This window comes from Protopterus annectens, chromosome 5.part1 (assembly GCF_019279795.1).
Source record: "Protopterus annectens isolate FY-2018-M chromosome 5.part1, PAN1.0, whole genome shotgun sequence".
In the NCBI taxonomy this organism is placed as follows: domain Eukaryota; kingdom Metazoa; phylum Chordata; order Ceratodontiformes; family Protopteridae; genus Protopterus; species Protopterus annectens.
In genome coordinates this window covers 175,013,152-175,033,712 of record NC_056736.1, presented here as the reverse complement: position 1 = coordinate 175,033,712, position 20,561 = coordinate 175,013,152, and positions in this window count along the sequence as shown.

The window sequence follows — 20,561 nt, the reverse complement described above, 5'->3', positions numbered from 1 at the left end:
ACTCTATGTGCAATTGGCTGACACTTTGCCATGTCATACTGTGACCTCTATGTGCAGTCTGCTAACACTTTACCATGTCATACTGCGCCCTCTATGCACAGTCTGTGACGGTTTACCATGTCATACTGTGCCCACCTCCATCTAGCATATTCATTCTCTGCTGCTGGGTCCTTCTATCACTTATCATATGTCTCAGCTTCCACTGCCTGTTGTGCTGGCAGTTACTGGCCCTGAAAGAGGTCACCCTGCTAATACTGCTTCCTAACTAATACTAGGCAACACTGCACACACATGGTCAGTATTTTGGCATACATGGTGGGGGGGGGAATCATACTGCAGAACAAGCAGAGCATCCAGAGTAAAAGGATACTTCAGTAGCCAGAAACAAGTGATAGTGTATTACTATACCTCTGATCAGTTTGATTGTATCGATTTTTTTGGGGTGTCAGGAGCCAGGGTGCTAGGGCATAGTAGTGATCAGCAACAAGACGCCTCTGTGTGAAGTCCACTAATGCAAGCCATTGATAGATGTCACATGTTTGCTATAAATGGGAGTCATGAACACTGCCTGGGTGGCCTTCACACACACACACACACACACACACACACACACACACACACACACACACACACACACAGACACACACACACACACACACACACACACACACATTGTAGATGACACTCTGCGCATTACATACCACTTGGTTAGCAATTGATGCAGTGATAGTCTTTTCAGTATTTCAGTAAACACATTTTCTTCCCATTTCACCAGATAGGGCCTTGATTTCAATGTTGGTAGAGTTTATATCTCCCCAAACCTGAAGAGAATGGGCTGTACCACAGAAATCTCACATGGTGTTCAATCTCTCCTCCAGGGTGTGTAGGAACTACATATGTTCCCACATATACTAAAGCATGGTATTGAGAAATTGGTGGAGTATTCATGATGTGAAAGCCTGAGATACCCCCACTGTTTCCCCGGTAGGTCAGTGAAATGTCCCTGCAACTGATATAAGTAAAGCCGTACATACTGGGACAGTAACTCCATAAATATCATGGGGCTGTAGATGAGACTGACACATTTTCATAATCTGTTTCATATTATTTCTTTCCCTATTATGTCTGTTTCATGAAGAACATAGAATGTTAATTGTGGTTGGATGACCCTCTACTAGGGGTGAATTCATGCACCATTGGGCAAAGCGGTTGCAATTTCAGCCTGCTGTAAGTACACATTTACAACAGCTGCAGTAAATCCAGTTAGGGTTGCCACCTGTCCCTCTTTGTGGGGGATAGTCCCACTCTGAGCAGCTGTGTCCTGCAAAAAAAACCTAAAAAATGGCAAATGTCCTGAGATTTTAAGGCAATATATATTTCTTAAGTTTTCTTTAATAGTTGCATAAAACAGTTATTTTCTATCTGAAACACATAATATTATATGAAAAAGCATAAGCACCTCAAATGATAGAAAAATAAGTCTTTATTTTGGCAAAAAAAGTGAAGTTCTGTCCTTTGCACTAGCCATGGGTATGTTTTATCCTGCAAAACCTCACATTTCTACAAAAAAATGTCCCACTTTGGGCATCTAAAAAGGTGGCAACCCTAAATCTAGTAAATATGCATAATGTACTCTTCTGAAAATGGATAAGCATCCAAGTGTCACTGCTTGGCATTTAGATATTTCTGCATCACTCTATCTTGCTTTGCCTCATTATCATAAATGGTCTAGGCACATCATGAATTAATGTTTTCTGATTCACGCAGCTCTGTACATGGCCACTACTCACACAGACTTACTTAACAAGATGAAACAATGTTTTTCTGAATCTGACCTAATGTGAAATAAAAACAGTTTAAATATTGTATTGTATGTTATTTCCATTGCATAAATATCTCAGGTGTTTTTTTTTTTTAATTGCATTTAGGCCTGTGGTCCTGGTCATGCCTGAAAAGGATCTTGAGATAAGTGTGCTTACACAGTATGAAATGTAAAATAAAATAAAATTAAATAAAATAAAGTGTCTGCAGCATGAATGATTGTTCATTGATGAGGAGATGCATTACACAGATTTTATTGTATTAAGAACATATGCATTGTTTTGGTAAAAAGCTGATATTTATTGGAAGTAAGCAAGGTAAAAGTGGTTAATATATTATTTGAAAAATGGAGAAAATTGTGGGGGTAGCAACACTGTATGGAGGATATGCTGATGGTTATTTAATAACATATTTAGCAGCAGAGCTGAATATTATTTTTTAAGTATAGAATTTGAGTTTAACATATTTATTAAATAAACTTACATTTATTGAAATATAGCATTATGCTGACTGGGCACTCCTGCCTTGTAAAATGAATTGAAATATCTTGTAATATTTAAGTTTTATATTTTAAAATGATTTGTGATATTTAAGTTTTGCAAGTGTGGTGCTGGCGCATTTATATTAATAAGCTTCAATTCTGTCATAGACATGTATGATTTGATCTTAAAAATTCACCTAAACTAGTGCCTTCTCAGGCAAATGAGAACTAAGTTAAACAATCATCCACAAATTGTCACCTCAAGAGTGCAGCGCCCTACAAACTATACTGCTGTGTTGAGTGCTGGAATAAGAATTCAACCACATGATGTAAGGAGAGAAAACAGTACCTTCTGGTATTTACTGTTTGAATGGAGAGGAACCTTACTGAGGAAAGGGCACTAATATAACAGTTAGTATGCCATGGACTGCAAACAGACTTCATCATTATCATGTACAGTTCATTCTGACCCCCTTCACTTTACACTGCTCTTACAAAATCTAAGACGGAGAAACTGAATTTCACCAGCAAGCAACTGACAATGTAGAATGAGTAATCCTGTGCAAGGTTATGGTAAAAAAAGTAAATATTCTAAAGACTATTCTATCCATCTATCTCTTTCAAATTCAGAATTCTGTCTAAATTTTGTTTTAGTGTCCAAGATGATGTCAAGTTTAACAAGCTCTGGAATATGACATGCTCTACGTTTGCACAAAAAAGAAAGAAGCATTGTGGTAACAAAGCCATGTGAGTTTCTAAATATGAGTTTCTAAGCATTAGATGTATTTAAATATGTCTTAATTATTTCTACATGTCATTGCTCGATGTTCTTATTCTGCCGGGAGTGGCAGAACCTTGTTAAGTTGTTCTGTATATAATAATAGGTGCTATGAAATCATATTCAACTTCAGACATTGCCTGAAATGTTGATACTTTATAGTTCAAAGAAGTTATTTATCAAATATTTATCCATGTGTGTATGTAGGTATTACTGTATGATTATTGTATGAAGATATGCATTTATTTACATTAGTTTTCCAGAAAGATTTAGGCCTCATCATTCTCTAGCAACAAATATATGTAGAAAAGCTTCATGACAAAAGATTTCTAAAGTGCTAACTAGTTTTACATGCCAACCACAAAGAACATCAGCATAATGTAGAAAATATGTGTAAGAAAAGAACAGTATAACAAAGAGGATGATACATGAAACTTCACTGTCATTATCCCATGGTCTTCCTCCATATCTGGTAGTCTATTAAAGAAAATTTTAGAGATTTGCATGTACCAAATCAGACATTGTATTCAATGAAGGCTTTGATAATTGTAGAGCATAGTAGTAAGATATTTTATTTTAGCTGGAATATATCCCTTTGCAGGGTTCCTATTATATACTCAAAGTGGCGTTTCATCAAACGCCTCTTCATTGACTGTTAAATAACAAAAACACGAAACAGCGAATGGTCATATAATCGATTCCTTTCCCTGGGAAAGAAATTGCTTGGCCACCTCTGTTACTTTACCATTTTCCCCACTGTAGTGTAATCTCTGATTTGGTATATTTAGTTAGGGGGAGTGTAGGGGGCATACCCCTCCACACTGAGGGAGTGTGGGGAGAAGCCCCCCAATTTGTATTGTTTGTAGTGATGTGTTTTTTTTTTTTTTTTGTTTATGTTAAGAGATTTCTTTCCCAAGGAAAGAAATCATTTATATGCACATTTGCTGTTTTGTGTTTTCATGTTTTATGGGTCAATGAAGAGGCGTTCAATGAAACACCTCTTTGAGTATCTAATAAAGACCCCCCTTTGGAAAACGTGGTCAGACAAAATATTTCCTTATTGTAGTGCAAACAAAATGATCGATGAGAGAGGGAGTTGCCTACATAAGTACCCATGTATTTTATGAGCATATAATTTGGAAGAGATGTACTAATAACATATGAGGTGGGAACAGCGTTTTTTGCTGAGCACTACCAAAGTGCACTTTTTTGTATGCAGCTTGAACCCATTTTCACTACACAAGGTTTGTGTATAGCCCAGCCCTTTTGAAGTAGTTTAGTATAACCAGATGAGCAATTAGCAGTTCCCAGCTTGCAGTCATCAATTAACCTGGTCAAACACATTTTAGGAATATTGGCTTTGCTGTCTATAAAATAAGTGCTAAATAGGAGGACGCCTAGCTAACAGTGTTGGCATAACAGTTGATTTCTTCTCCTCTCAAACATAAGGTACAAGGACTGATCCTGTCCTCTGGCCAGTGCCCATGTAGAGTTTTCATATTTACCTCATGTCTCTGTTGGGTTCTTCCCGTCTCCAAAAAACTCAACCAAAATTGAATGGAGTCATGAAGAGCATTATAGGCACTAGATGGCACCTACTGAGAGATGAGCTATTTAGATCAACCACTTTGGGCATTCAGTTTGGTACACAGAATCCTCTAGATAGCAGAGCACATATCTTAGGCTGTGTGGCTTAGCAAGGATTACCATTTCAAGGTGAAAATAGTTGACTATAGATAATTCCGTCATGATGTCTAATGTTGCTAATTGTGGGAATGGGTATCTGCTAGATATAAGTTGTTTGAAACTCCAACCTTTGCCAGGGGTCCATGCTAATGATTGGAGAAGTATATGTACCTGTCTTGGTTACTGTGTGCTTTCCATAAAGCTTAACAGCACTAGGCAATAAGCTATGCTGGTGTCCAGTTGTCCAACCTAGATCAACTGGGTAGGTCTGTTAAGCAAAATCAGGGCATAAAACCAAACAATCTATCATATGTGACACTGAATACAGGATCACTGACAGGATGCAGCTTGGAAGCGGATGACATGATGTTAAGAAAGAGACTGGACAAACTTTGTATCCAGGAGACAAGGAGGAAGTGTAGTGCAGCAAAGCCAATTGGCTTGGGATCCAGATTCTACAACAACAAAGACAGTTGGATTGGGATACAGAGCCTATGGCTCATGAGAAGAACAGACTACAAATGGTGTGGGAATTGTGGCCAGCAAGAATGTTCTGAAGATAATGAGGGATGTAGTCAGCATTGGTGATAGACTCATGGCAATCAGTCTATAGTATAAAGAAAGGCTAGTATTCATAGTCACAGATTATGCCCCATAACACTGTTGTGTAGCAGCTAAAGAGTCAGAAACAACCACTGGCTATTATGTTAGAGGAATTGCCTTCAACCTGTTATAGGAAAATAGGTTATCTTGTGACAGACTCCTATGATTTTGCTTTTAGACTGAGTGTCTTGATGTAAAAGACTGCATAACTTTTGCATTGGATATAGTCTCATTATATATGATGATTCTTAAAGAAGAAGGGATGAACATGATAACATTGTATTTGGATCAGTGGGAGAAAAACAATCATGCCAATGCAAATCTTATTTGTACTATACTTGAAGTTATTTTTGATAGTAATTACTTTATATTTGTGAATGAAATTTCTCTCTCAATTTTTTTTTCAAATGCATTTAAATGAATTCCATAGTATTTATACATAACACCTTAAATAACTATGTACACTATTCACATTACCCTGGCACTATAACAGATCTTAATGCATACAGTTACATTATAAATATGTCCAATCCATTATCAGAGTGTTTGATCAAGTATTGTATAGTGTCAATCAATGATAACACTTTTCCACAAGGGTTGCTGATAAATGGCTTTGGATAAATTCTTACTTCTTTAATTTTAATTTCAAATAATGCTGTGGTCTTCAGTAGGCTGTAGATATCTTCCAAAGTTGTGTTTGTATTCCATCTTCTTATCATACTCTTCCTTGAAATTGCAAGTACAGTCCATACTAGATACATGTTTGATGTATTCAAATGAGGACCTTCATTCACATTTAATAATACAAGAGCTTTAGTTAAATAAAATGAGTTGTTAAATAAAGCTTGTAGAAAGTTATTAATACCATTCAAAAATGGCTTAATTTTAACACAATCAAACAAAATGTGGTTCATATCTGCATTGTGTACTTGCTCACATCTCCAACATATTCATTTTATGGAAGAACTCATTTTATTGATTCTATCTGGGGTTAAGAATGCTCTGTGCAACCATTTCCAATTAAAAATTTCCAGCATTGTGTAAATGATATATATTTTATCAATAATAAGATATTTGTTTTAATATCTTCAGTTAACTGTATTGAGTGTCCTTTTGTTATATATTTCCAATATGAGGTTTTGGGTGTTGTTTTATAGTTTATCAATATTTTGTAAAATTTTGAAATACTGTTTCCCATGTCAAAGTCATCATATATGATTTCATATATGTATTTCATAAATGCAGGTATTTCTTTAAATGAAGAATTGCTAATTGTTCTACTTAAATCTTGTGAATATGACAGACTACTCTGTAAAGTTAGCCAGTCCTGTTGTGTAATTTTGTATGTTGTTTTTTTTTTTACTTATATATCTAAAACTTTTAGTTCTTTAATACATTGGAGCCAAAAAAAATCCTTTCTGTTTCCCAGGAATTAGTAATTTCTCTATATATTTTATGTGGAAAGATCTTTGTGACTATAAATGGCATTAAAAGATCAAACCAGATTTTTAAATCTATATTTACATTAATAATTTTCCTAAATTATTCAATGTAATAAATAACCATACGAGTTTTAATGGGTTTAGTTATGTTGTGTTGCATACAAATACATATGTGCCATGGCAAATTGTTTTTATGTGTTATTTGACATTTTTTTGTAAATCAAATCCATTTATTGATATTACAGTTAGTAATTATTTTCAATTTGCAGAGTAATTTGGACTTATCCAGTTTGAGATTGTTTTAGATATTGATGCTTTTATATATGTTTCAATATCAGAAAAGTTTAGTCCTCCCTGTTTCCATGGTCTGTATGATGTATTAAAGCTATTCTGTTTCTTTTGGGAAACCATAAAAATGTTATTAGGCATGAATATATTTCTTAAGTATATTCCTTTCTGGTAGCAGTTGCATTGCCAAGGCTATATATAGGATCTTGGGCAGTAAAACCATTTTTATTAACTGTAGTCTATCTTCATATGTTAATATTATTTTGTTCCATTTTCCCACTGAGATTTTAATTGTATTGATGACATTATTGTAGATATTTGAGACTAATTCATTATTATCCTTGCATGACTCAATTCCTAGATATTTTAAGGTAGATTCTTGTTTCTATGTGATGTGATCCCCCTTAGTCTGCAGTTCTTTTTTTATTTAAAAATAAAAATTTTGATTTTAATTTATTGAAATGGAGTCCTGAAGTCATGTGAAATTTGGCAATTAATATATCTAATTCTTTTAATGTGTCTTTTCTGTTAGATAATGTTAGTAATATGTCATCAGCAAATATCATTAATTTAGAATTGTATTGCTCATAAACATTTATTCCTTTGATTTTTATATTGTTACAAATTGAATCTGCCAATATTTCAATAGCCAGAGCAAATAGAATCTGTGACATGGGACATCATTGTTTAGTATCTTTTGTTATATGTATAGATTCAGAGGTAAAAGGACCTAACTTGACATATGCTAAATTATTTGTATATATATATTCTTTAAGAGATGATCAAAGGATGCAGGAAATTCAAATAACATTAGGATTTTGAATAAATAGTCCCAATTTAGGAAATCAAAGGCTTTCTCTGTATGTAAGCCAATTATGTGTTTATTTTATTAACATAATCTATAAGAGAAATTATCCTTTTAATATTATCATGTGTGTGCCTATGATATATAAATCCAGTTTGATCATTATTTATTGTTTTGGATAGTGGTACATTTATTATGTTAGTTAATATTGTCATAAATATCTTATAGTCATTATTTAATAATGATATAGGTCTATGAGGTACAGAGGTGTGGGGATTTGTTTTCCTTTAGGATTGGTGTGAGTAAGGAATATCTTCAAGAGGGTGGTACTGAAGCTTGTGACTGAATTTCTAATAGAGTTTTATGGAAGAAGGATAGTATCTTTAATGGAAAAAGTTTCTATATTTCCATAATTATGCCATCTATACCTGAAACTTTATTATTTTACCCTCTTTTATTGTATCTGTAATTTTTTTGTAGGATATGGGTGCTTACAGATCTAGTTTACATTTTCTGGTATTTTCTTTATTAGAACATTTTTCATCTAGATTTAATTGTCAACGAAAATGTGGTTCATATCTGCATTGTGTACTTGCTCACATCTCCATCATATTCATTTTATGGAAGAACTAATTTTATTGATTCTATCTGGGGTTAAGAATGCCCTGTGCAAGCATTTCCAATTAAAAACTTTCCAGTATTGTGTAAAGGATATATATTTTATTAGTAATAAGATATTTGTTTTAATATCTTCAGTTAACTCTATTGAGTGTCCTTTTGTTATATATTTTCAATATGAGGTTTTGGGTATTGTTTTATAGTTTATCAATATTTTGTAAAATTTTGAAATACTGTTTCCCATGTCAAAGTCATTGTATATGATTTCATATATGTATTTCGTAAATGTAGGTATTTCTTTAAATGAAGAATTTCTAGTCATTCTACTTAAATCTTGTGGATATGATGGAATACTCTGTAAAGTTATCCAGTCCTGTTGTGGAATTTTCTATGTTGTTTTTATTAGTTGCATATCTAAACTTATAGTTCTTTAAGACATTGGAGCCAAAAAAACAAATCCTTTCTGTTCCCAGGAATTAGTAATTTCTCTATATATTTTATGTGGAAAGTTCTTTGTGACTATAAATGGTGTTAAAAGATCAAACCAGATTTTTAAATATATATTTGCATTAATAATTTTCCTAAATGACTCAATGTAATACATAATCATACCAGTTTTAATGGGTTTAGTTATGTTATATTGCATACTAATACATATGTGCCATAGCAAATTGTTTTTATGTGTTATTGACATTTTTTTTTTGTAAATCAAATTCATTTATTGATATTACAGTTAGTAAGTCTTTTCAATTTTCAGAGTAATTTGGACTTATCCAATCTGAGATTGTTTTAGATATTGATGCTTTTATATATGTTTCTATATCAGAAAAGTTTAACCCTCCCTGTTTCCATGGTCTGCCATGATGTATTAAAGCTATTCTGTTTCTTTTGGGAAACCATAAATATGTTATTAGGCATGAATATATTTCTTAAGTACATTCCTTTCTGGTAACAGTTGTATTGCCAAGGCTATATATATAGGATATTGGGCAGTAAAACCATTTTTTTTTAACTGTAGTCTATCTTCATATGTTAATATTATTTTGTTCCATTTTCCCTCTGAAATTTTAATTGTATTGATTACATTATTGTAGATATTTGAGACTAATTCATTATTATCCTTGCATAACTCAATTCCTAGATATTTTAAGGTAGATTCTTGTTTCTATATGATGTGATCCCCCTTAGTCTGCAGTTCTTTTTTTATTTAAAAATAAAAATTTTGATTTTGATTTATTGAAATGGAGTCCTGAAGTCATGTGAAATTTGGCAATTAATATATCTAATTCTTTTAATGTGTCTTTTGTGTTAGATAATGTTAGTAATATGTCATTAGCAAATATCATTACTTTAGAATTGTATTGTTCATAAACATCTATTCTTTTGATTTTTATATTGTTACAAATTGAATCTGCCAATATTTCAATAGTCAGAGCAAATAGATTTGATGACATGGGACATCCTTGTTTAGTACCTTTTGTTATATGTATAAATTAAGTAAAAGGACCTAACTTGACATACGCTAAATTATTTGTATATATATTCTTTAAGAGATGATTGAAGGATGCAGGAAATTCAAATAGCATTAGGAATTTGAATAAATAGTCCCAATTTAGAAAATCAAAGGCTTCCTCTATATCTAAGCCAATTATGTGTTTATTTTATTAACATAATCTATAAGAGAAATTATCCTTTTAATATTATCATGTGTGTGTCTATGATATATAAATCCAGTTTGATCATTGTTTATTATTTTGGATAGTGGTACATTTATTATGTTAGTTAATATTGTCATAAATAACTTATAGTCATAATTTAATAATGATATAGGTCTATGAGGTACAGAGGTTTGGGGATTTGGTTTCCTTTAGGATTGGAGTGATTAAGGAATATCTTTAAGAGGGTGGTATTGAAGCACTTGACTGAATTTCTAATAGAGTTTTATGAAAGAGGGATAGTATCTTTGAAGGAAAACGTTTATACATTTCCATAATTATGCCATCTATACCTGAAGCTTTATTATTTTACCCTCTTTTATTGTATCTGTAATTTCTTTGTAGGATATGGGTGCTTACAGTTCAAGTTTTAAATGTTCTGGTATTTTGTATATTAGAAAATTTTTCATCTAGATTTAATTGATCAATATGTATATTTTCTTTTTGGAAATGTTCCATATATTGATTTCAATAGGCATCAAGAATGTCACCTATATCTGAGACATTTTTCCCTTTCTTTCATTGGAAGATAATTTTAATGTTATTAGCTTTTGATTGTATTTTGATTCGTGAGGATAAATTATATAGATATTTGGGAGAAGTGGCCAATGTATTATTTTTTAGTTTTTCTAAAAATAAACTAGTTTTTTGTGCGAGAATTGCATTGTATTTATTGTTTAATACTTCTGCTTTCTTTTTCATCTCCAAATGATTTTGATTTTTTTTTTCAGATTTTGCTGACAAAAGTTTGGATTGTAGATCTAATAATTCAGAATCCCATTCTCTTATTTTTTATACCAAGTTTGTGTTTTACAATATATGTAAGATTTTAATGAGTCCCATATCATTATTTTATGTATCCCTGTGGTGCAGTTAATATCTAACAAGAAATTTAATTCAGATAATAACCAGGGTTTCAACTCTTTAATTTTAGTTATATATGCTGGAATTCTGGAGTTAAAGATTAATGGTTTGTACCCATTTTGAAGTTTTGTATCAATGAATTGTGGTCTGAAAAGGGGCAAGGAGTGACTGAGAAATTAATGGTTTTAGAGTGTAAGTCATGGACAGCAAATAATTTATCTATTCTAGTTTATGTACTAAATCTGTGATCTTGATGGGAAAACAACAATTATTTATCTTCTTTAAATTTAAAAATATATACAAGATGAAATGATTCTACCCACTTGTTTAAAGCTTTTGGTACAGCAGATGTACACAGTGTTTTTTATTTGTAGTTTCAGAAATATCAAATATACAGTTAAAATCTCCTCCTAATATTAAGTTGCCTTTATAATTATTGGAAATGAAATCCAAGTATTTTTAACAGTTCCTATTCCAATGCCTGGGAACCAGTATAGATTGGCTAGGGTTCATATTGTGTTATTATATTTAACTATTACTAATGCCATAAGGCCTTTTTTATCTTCATACTTATAAATGATTTCTGGGTTAATCACATTTGTTTTCTATAAAATTGTTACCCCTTTTGTCTTTGTCTTATAAGTGGATTGTGCCAATATCATATATTCCTTAAGATTCCATTTGTAATTGTCATTTGTTTTGACATGAGTTTCTTGAAGGAAGACAATTTGTGCTTTGTCCAGTTTTAACTATTCCAGTAGATTTGATCTCTTGCTAGGATTGTTTAAGCCATTGGCATTTAAATATAATAAAGTTAAATCCATCTTAGGTTATTTAGACTATGTATTTTTTGTTTTATTTTGACTATTAAACATTTTCCTCTGATAACTATAAAGTATATGTTTAAAGGAAATTATCAGTTTTATACTTTGAGTATTAAATAATAAAGTAATGTTTTGGTTAGGCATACTAAATTTTTTTTTGTGAAATAAATTTAAATTAATAAATGTTTACAAAACTAAGATCTGCACTAGCCATGGAATGAATATCATTCCTAATCTGACGGATAAACCTAAGTCCATCAGATTATCACTCATACCTTGACAATCCAGAACATCTGAGCTCCATAAATTGAATTATCATATGGAGAATATTTGTAATTGGAATAAGCAATATTTATATTATTTTGAACAGATATAGTACTATTGTAGATTAACAGAATTATAATACAATATAAATGTCTACTTATTGCATACGCAATTCTTTACAAGAAAGATAGATGACAAGCAATTCAATCATAGTAAAGTAGGATGTATCAAATATAAAACCTCAGTAAAAGATTATAGCACACAGTTATTTAACATACTCAACCTTACTGATGAAGTCTTTCAAAGCGTATTGCTTAATATAAATAGATGGTAATAATATTTATACATAATGTTTATATTGCAATGTATTTTATTGGATATATCAGAGTTATATTTCATTGTTTGCCAGCATTTAAGTAATCACTTTGTTTGTTGCTAACTTACTTAAAGCATCATTTGTTTTATGTGAACATTGATGAAAGTTAGTGGATTTTAATTATGAGTGCATCCCTCTTCCCCCCATTTCCTACACATAAGGATTTTCATATCTGTCATTTCTTATTATAAAATGAGTAAAATTATAGATTAAAAACAATACATTCACTTATTGTGATTAATGATTACAAGTTCCCTTTCCATATTCATATTATGTATGGTCAAGATGGGTTACAAAACCACAATTCAAGTTAAAGCAATTACATGACTTGCTATGCACATTTACTTATATGAGCAAATCATCATGCTTTCCCTTGATGTTCAATATAGTATATGTCAAGTATGACAAGTTAAAACAGTAGTGTTATTATACACAAGCCATGTTATTAAAGAGTGTGTCTATTGTCAATGTATTACAATTTGTTTAGAATATGCTTTTTAAATTCAGTGACATTTCAAGTTCAGGCTTCTGTAGTTTCTTTTGAACAACTTTGTCAATTTGATGTCATGTATAAGAGATTAGTTACCTTGGTAACTGCTTAAATATTATATATGGTCAAGATGTGTTACAAAAACTACAATTCAAGTTAAAGCAATTACATGACTTGTTATGCATATTTACTTATATAAGAAAATCATCATGCTCCCCTTGATGTTCAGTGTAGTGTATGTCATTTATGACAAGTTAAAACAGTAGTGTTATTATACACAAGCCCATGTAATTAAATCCTATCTTTAATATCTAAATTCAGCAGACTGTTTCATCTTATATGATGATTATATATTTTATATCTAGATTTACTAAAATCAAACATTACATAACTACTGTGGGTGTGCTTTTTTTTTTTTTTTTTTTTTGGCTCTTGCTTAGTTATTTGAGAGACCACAAGCTGTAATGCTTATTCTTATTATTAGCTCCTTCTAAAGATATTTATACAGCCCATAGACTTTAAACTATGAGACCCTTCTAGCTTCTTATTTGTTATAAGCATATTTCTATCCTTACCTACACACATATCAATATTTCAAGCACGGGCAACAATGCCCATCTAGTTTTGCCAGAATACCATTCTTAGTTCATGTAATGTGTTTCCAGGCTGTTCTTAGAATTTCCAAATCAATATTTGTCCTGTTCCATTTTAAGAGCCTGTTCCATGCAGTGGCCACTCTGCCAGTGAACCACTCAACAAACCTTCCATTCCCACAGATATTTCCATGAAGGAAATCTGATGACTTTCTAGCACTTCCAAGCAACCTCAAACACCCCTAAAATCAGCTATCCCCATATGCCCAACACATCCGAGCAAGCTCACCTCCCAGACTACTGCAAAGGGTACTGCACACGACCAAGTGCTCTTAATCTTTCACAATAACTCAGACTTCCACTCTTATGTAAGTCATTAATGTGTTTGGACCAAAATACATTTTAAATATAAAATTGTGCTTATTATTTTTTTATTTTTTTTATCAAGACTCAACTTAATGAGCTAAACAAAGTATTGGGAGACCATCAATATGTGCACATGTGGTTTAAAACAGCCTTTTTATTATTTTTTTTTAAACAAAAAACTTCATTGTTGAGAATCATCTTGAAGTCTCCTCAGAGCCATTAAGCATTATCATCACTCTGTCTCCATTACCATAGCAACCTGAGAACATCTGTTTCTGTTAGTGTGTCTGTGTACTGCATACCAGATGCTCACGATGCACCAGAAGCAAAGCTTCACTTCACTGCAACTTCAAGCCTAAATTCCCTCCCTTTCAGTGAGGCAGCAGCCAGGAAAAGAATGGAGAGCAAACAAAAAAAAAATCCCAACATGCCACCACAACAAGAGATAACACATTCTTCCAGCCTCCCCACCTCTCACTCAGCAGATGTATAAACAAACTATTCTCTGCAAAAATACTCCAAATCACAGTTTTATTCACCCCCTTCTCCTGGATCCTATCTAAAATACCAAATGTCTCTTCTTAATTCACAAGCATCAGTAAACCTTGATCAGAAGCCCCAACCCACAGCTTCCTGGAGATGAAAATAGCAACATACAACAGCTGCCAGACACAGCTGCATCCACACGCTCCATGTCAGGCTTAATCAAACAGCACTCAAAGCTATGATACCTGCCATTATTGATATTTACTATGTTTAGACAGAATAATAATGACATTTGTACTAGCTGCCAGACACAGCTGCATCCACGCACACCATATCAGGATTGATTAAACAGCACGCAAAGCTATTTTACTTGCCACAATTGATATTAACTATGTTAGACAGAATAATAATGACATTTGTACTAGCTGCCAGACACAGCTACATCCACACACACCATATCAGGATTGATCAAACAGTACTCGTAGCTGTGATACCTGCCATAATTGATATTAACTATATTTAGACAGAATAATGATGGCATTTGTACTAAGAGCTTGCTACTATTATTTAACCAGGATATGCATGACATTTCTAAATCATACTTTAACTAAAGAAGGCATTAGTCTCCATGGCAGCATTTTTTTTCAAAACACTCTACTGTTACTGCTATTATATATGATGTTAATTTGTTGCATTTGAGTCTGAACTCTGATGAATGGTACCTTGTTGAATTAGTTAATTAATTACTTAATTTATTATAAGTAAAAACATTTAAAAATTAGCAAGATAAGTATTCATTGAGTTCAGATAGGGGAATAGAAACTTCTATGTTTGTATTATATGTTGCTTTGTTTGGCTTATATATAATGTAAATAGTAACCCACCTTGACCTACCTTTGTTTGTGAAGAATTATTGGACTCTTTGAACATTCTGAATAAATCATTACTGTTTCTTAGTTTTTAAAGAAATCCTCCTTTTTTAAATAAAAACAGATGACAAGTGATTTACCATATCAGTTGATACTTTGAGAGATGTAGCTGTAAGAGTTATATTTTTTTTTGGGGGGAAGCTATCTTGGAATCAGTTTTTTTGTTTCTTCTTTCTAGCATCAGTCCAAGGATTTGTCTATTTTATTCTTTTAAGAGTAGGGACCATCCATTCCATTTCTTCTTGGAATAGACACTATGTTGTTGTTTTTGATGAATATAGTAGCTTTTTCTAAGTCATTAAAGTTTCTTATCTCATTGGCAAAACATATTTTTATCTTGGCTGGAAAGAACAGCTGTGCTTTAATGTTGTTTTGTTTCAACAGTTTTATTATTGGCCAGACTATTTTTTCTTTGTTTTTGTATTCTGGAAGAATAATCATTGTCAAACCTTATCAGGCTTTTATTGCATTTTAAGGGTGATTTTCTTCTGACAGATTTTAATATTAGTTCCTTGTCCAGAAATGAAAGAAATTTTATAACTATGGATCTAGGTGGAGTATTTGTTGAGTTAGAAACAGGTTTCGTCAGTGCTCTATGCACCCTTTCAATCACAAATGAAAGTCTATCTTTCAAATCTAAAAATTCTTGAATCCAGGTTGTTAAAAATTAAATCATTTCTTCTCCTTTTGTGTTTTCAGGCAGACCAATGTTTCTTATCTTGTTTCTCCTTTCCCTGTTTTCTAAGTCATCTATTTTGTTAAGCAGCCATGTATTCCATTTAAGTAAGAATTCATTTTGGATTTTTTTTTTACTCTCCCTTCAATGTCATTTAGAGAAGTCTCTATATTTGTTATTTTTGTATGGTGTTGCTATAATAGTTCCTTAAGAGTATCAGTCTGTTTTTGAGAATTTAATTTGAGGTTTTCTAAGTCATTTTTAAAGCCATCCAGCTTCAAAGATAGTTCCTGTAAGGTAGATGTCATCAAGTGCAGTTATTTATTCAAAGCAACATCTGGATGAGAATTCCTTGAGTTGTTCATATTCAGTGACTCAATATATCTCCAAGTTACTTGACAGGAAAATGTTTGTATATCTCCACCAAAATTGATATTTATGTGGTTTAGTAGTTTATCTATAGATTTGTGACATTTTAAACTTGAAAATAATAAAATGTTCCTATATTATTATACTAGTTTATGGAGCTCTCAAAATTCACTGCTCTCAGTTGGTCATCTAGGCTCCACCCCGAGAATGAAATTTATCAACATGTTACTGGTGAGAGATGGAACCTAGATGGCTAAGCAATGGCAGCAACATTTTAGAGTTCTGCAATTTAATTGAAATAATACAGGAAAAATAAACTCCCTGTTGAAATTTTATCACAAATTGTGTGTCAATAATACAAACATGCTTGGTTTCAAATACTGAGAACTGAGAAAAGAAAATCCTGTCAAAAATCACTTGAAGCCCTATTGGTGAAGTAAAATGATAAGTTCAAAATATTCTCACACTAAAACCTCTTGAAGGAAAGGTATACAGCTAATAACTTCTATTCTTCAAGAGTTATTATTGAAAATTGATGTTTTTTTGGCAGAACCTGCAGAATTTAAGGGCAATTGCTTTAAACAAACTGATATATTCAAGGAGATGTTTTTGCAACTCCAAATCAAAATTCAAGACTTAGAAAATGCTTTGAATGACATAGATTGAAGACTGAAAGAAGAGGAACATAATACTGAATTTCTCCTAAACCAAAATACATGGCTATTAAATAAAAACAGATAATATGGAAAACATAGAAAGAAGATCCAACCTTAAGATCTTTGGCTTACCAGAGAAGAGTGAAGGAGATTTAAATTCCTTTTTATGTTCCTGGGTACCAGACATACTTAACTTTAAGAAGAACTATCCTATGGTACTGAGATAGCTCATAGAGCCATAAGTAAGCCTATACCTATTTCTTTATCAGCACCTCATAGGTCTATTATAGTTGAATTTCTTTTTTACATCTATAAATAACTAATTCTGAAAACAGCATGGAAAAAGACTACTATTAAATTGTAAGATTGGATAATAACAATTCAACTAAGATCATGGATCCTTGAAAAAGTGTTGGTCACTAGTGAAATCCCTCAAACAAAATGGTCTCAAATCTGAAATATTTTTTTCCTGAAAAAATAAAAATACACCTGCCAAATAGCTCCAGAATGTTTAACAACACAGAAATGCTATGAACTATGATAACAATGACAATATCATCTCCACAACAGAGAACATATACTTGTCCCATCTCTTTCTTTCCATAGAAGATCCCCACAGGAAGGTAACTAGACTGACATGATAAAGAAAAAAACAAATACTGAATCCTTTACAAATTCCAATACTAAATTGAATGCAATAACCACAAAACATTCTTCTATAAAATAATTTGATAATATATATTTTTTATCATCAAGATTGATGAACTTTTTTAAATTGCAAGTAATATGTACACATGCTTATTAAATACATATGTACTCAGATACTACTAAACTAATTTAAGTTAACAAGTTAATGTAATAGCAATCTTTTCTTAGTTTAAAATGCTCTCAGTTCTTTCTCTGGTCTTTTAAAGCTAATCATTCAAGTTTTCATACAGATGTTGATATATTGTCACCACTCTCTTTATATTTTATTTCATAAAAGTTGTTTTATTCTATTTTTTCCACATCTCAGGTGATTTAAAATGTTTGTGAAGATGTTAAACGTTAACTTGAGATGTTGTCCAGTTGTTGTCCACATAATTTAGTCAGTTTTAGCATGTTAAATACTTTCATGTATTCTACTGCCACATCTTCTTTTCTTTAAAACTTCAAACACATTTTACTTACCATGCTTAGTGTGAGTAATCTTATTCAAAATCGTTCTCATGCATATGCTGTTCTGAAGAAAAATTCACTTAACAGCTTTTGTACAATTGAGTGGATTGTCTTTCTTTGCCTCAAACTACTTTCCTGTATTTTCTCTTCATCACTAACATATAGGAAGATACATGGTATGTCTGTGTGCAACTTCCTGTTTATACTGTGAGAGGCGTAGTCAGATTTTCGTCATCTTCATTCACCTTATTAAGTTAGCACACGTGGTTTTTGAACTAATGGCAGAAAATGTTTTGATTTTCTGGGTGGGGTAAGTGAAGGAGTCTCACACTCTGAATATTGTCTTCAAGCTTTATGTAGTTGCGAAGTGAGACAAACACATGAATTATGGAATATGTAGAACTGTCTGTGGAATGTACAAAGGTGATGGTGTTTGGAGAACATAGTATTTCTGATATGGGAGGTGGTGAAGGGGAAAAGAGATTTTTTGGCTCATTTTCTTGATTCTCTTTCAGACATACATGTTATAAGACATTTTGTTTTGTTTGCTTGTTTTGAATGTACTTCTCAAGGGTGGGACATTTAATTCAACTTAAGATAACCATACAGAGATTGTTGTAAGAGTACAGTTTTGAACCAGATGTCTGATAGCTTCTTCACTTTTGAGGAATCAGTACTAATATTAAATTGTGGATCCTTGTTCATTTGGACTTGTATATTAACATCATTTAAAATTTATATGAGGGTGTATTTTAACATATAATATACTGTACATGAGCAAAACTAGTTTATTCTTTTCTTAAAGGAACAGTGCATAACACTTTTCTACTAAGTCTCCTCACCCTAAATATCAAATATATTACTAAGAGTTCTCAAACTGTATTTACCTATGGAAAGAAGAGAGAAAGAAGAAACATATTGAGAAAAAGAATAGCATCAAAAAGAGAGAGATGGGGAAAAGTGAGCAGGAGGAAAGCTAAATAGGGAAAAAAAGATTATTTCAACTGGTATAACATGTAAATGTTTTACAAAATATAAGCATTTAGTCTTTTTATATTATAATATATAGTTTGGTTTTCTTTTCTTTTTTCATTTCTTGGTATCCTTTAGATTTTTCATTCTAATTTAATTCTTAAGTGCATATTATTACTGCAGGGTTCTAACAGCAATGTCAATTATATTCTTATCTCATTCTAGTTCTAGGTCAGGCAGTTAGCATGGGATAATTCAGTAGACTTACATCATTTGAACTAAGAATCCTGTAGATTCCACATTTTTCTTTTTTTAATTTTCATGACATTTTTATATTTATTACTATTTTGCTTTTTCATATCTGAATCACAAGTTATTAAACTCCAAAGTATATTTAGAGGCATGCTGTTATTAGTTATATAAACACAAGTAGTAAACTCACTCAATTATCACCCAAATGAAAGGTAAATCCCCCTAACTCTAATATGTTGCTCTATGTGGCTTTATATGTGTTGTATTGAAAAATTATGGTTTTTATTAAGGAAGCACCATTTTTATGAAAAAGCTGAACGAAAAAAAAATAAAAAAATGCTGAGTTACATTTTTCGCCCTGTGGATCTAAATGTTCTCTTGTCATTTGTGTGGTGCATGCAGTTTGAATTTTCCTTCATGTTGTGCATGTGGTTGCGGTTACTCTAGATGGTAGTGGGTCTAGCCGCTGATTTTTTTCCCTTCAGCTTTTTCATAAAAAAGTGTGCTTATTAATAAAACCTTAATTTTAAATATGTCATATAAGCCGATATAGAGCAACAGAATAGAGTTAGTGAAATTTCTCCTTCATTCAGATGACAGATGAGTGAGTTTACTACTTGGTTTTATTTTGTTATTCCATCTCTAGGGTAGGGCTTTACTCATTCCATTGGAACATGGCTCCTTCCTTGTTGTTTTAGTTATATAGACTCAGGACAAATAATACAGAAATATATGTTTTCTTTAAATTAACTGGCTGATGGATATATCCTTCTTAACACTAAATATTAATGGTTTAAATGATACAAAGGAAAGATATAATTTGCTTCAATACCTAAATACCAATAAGTCCCAACTAATCTTTTACAGGAAATTTACATAAAAACATGAACAGAGGTATTTGGAATCCTAGGAATTACACAATATTAGCTCAGCCAACATTTAAAAGTAAGAGAATAGGTATAATGATACTCTGGAAGAAAAATATGATACAACCATGGATTATTTACAAATATGAAGAACAAGATAGTCTCTTGACATCTGCAATTATG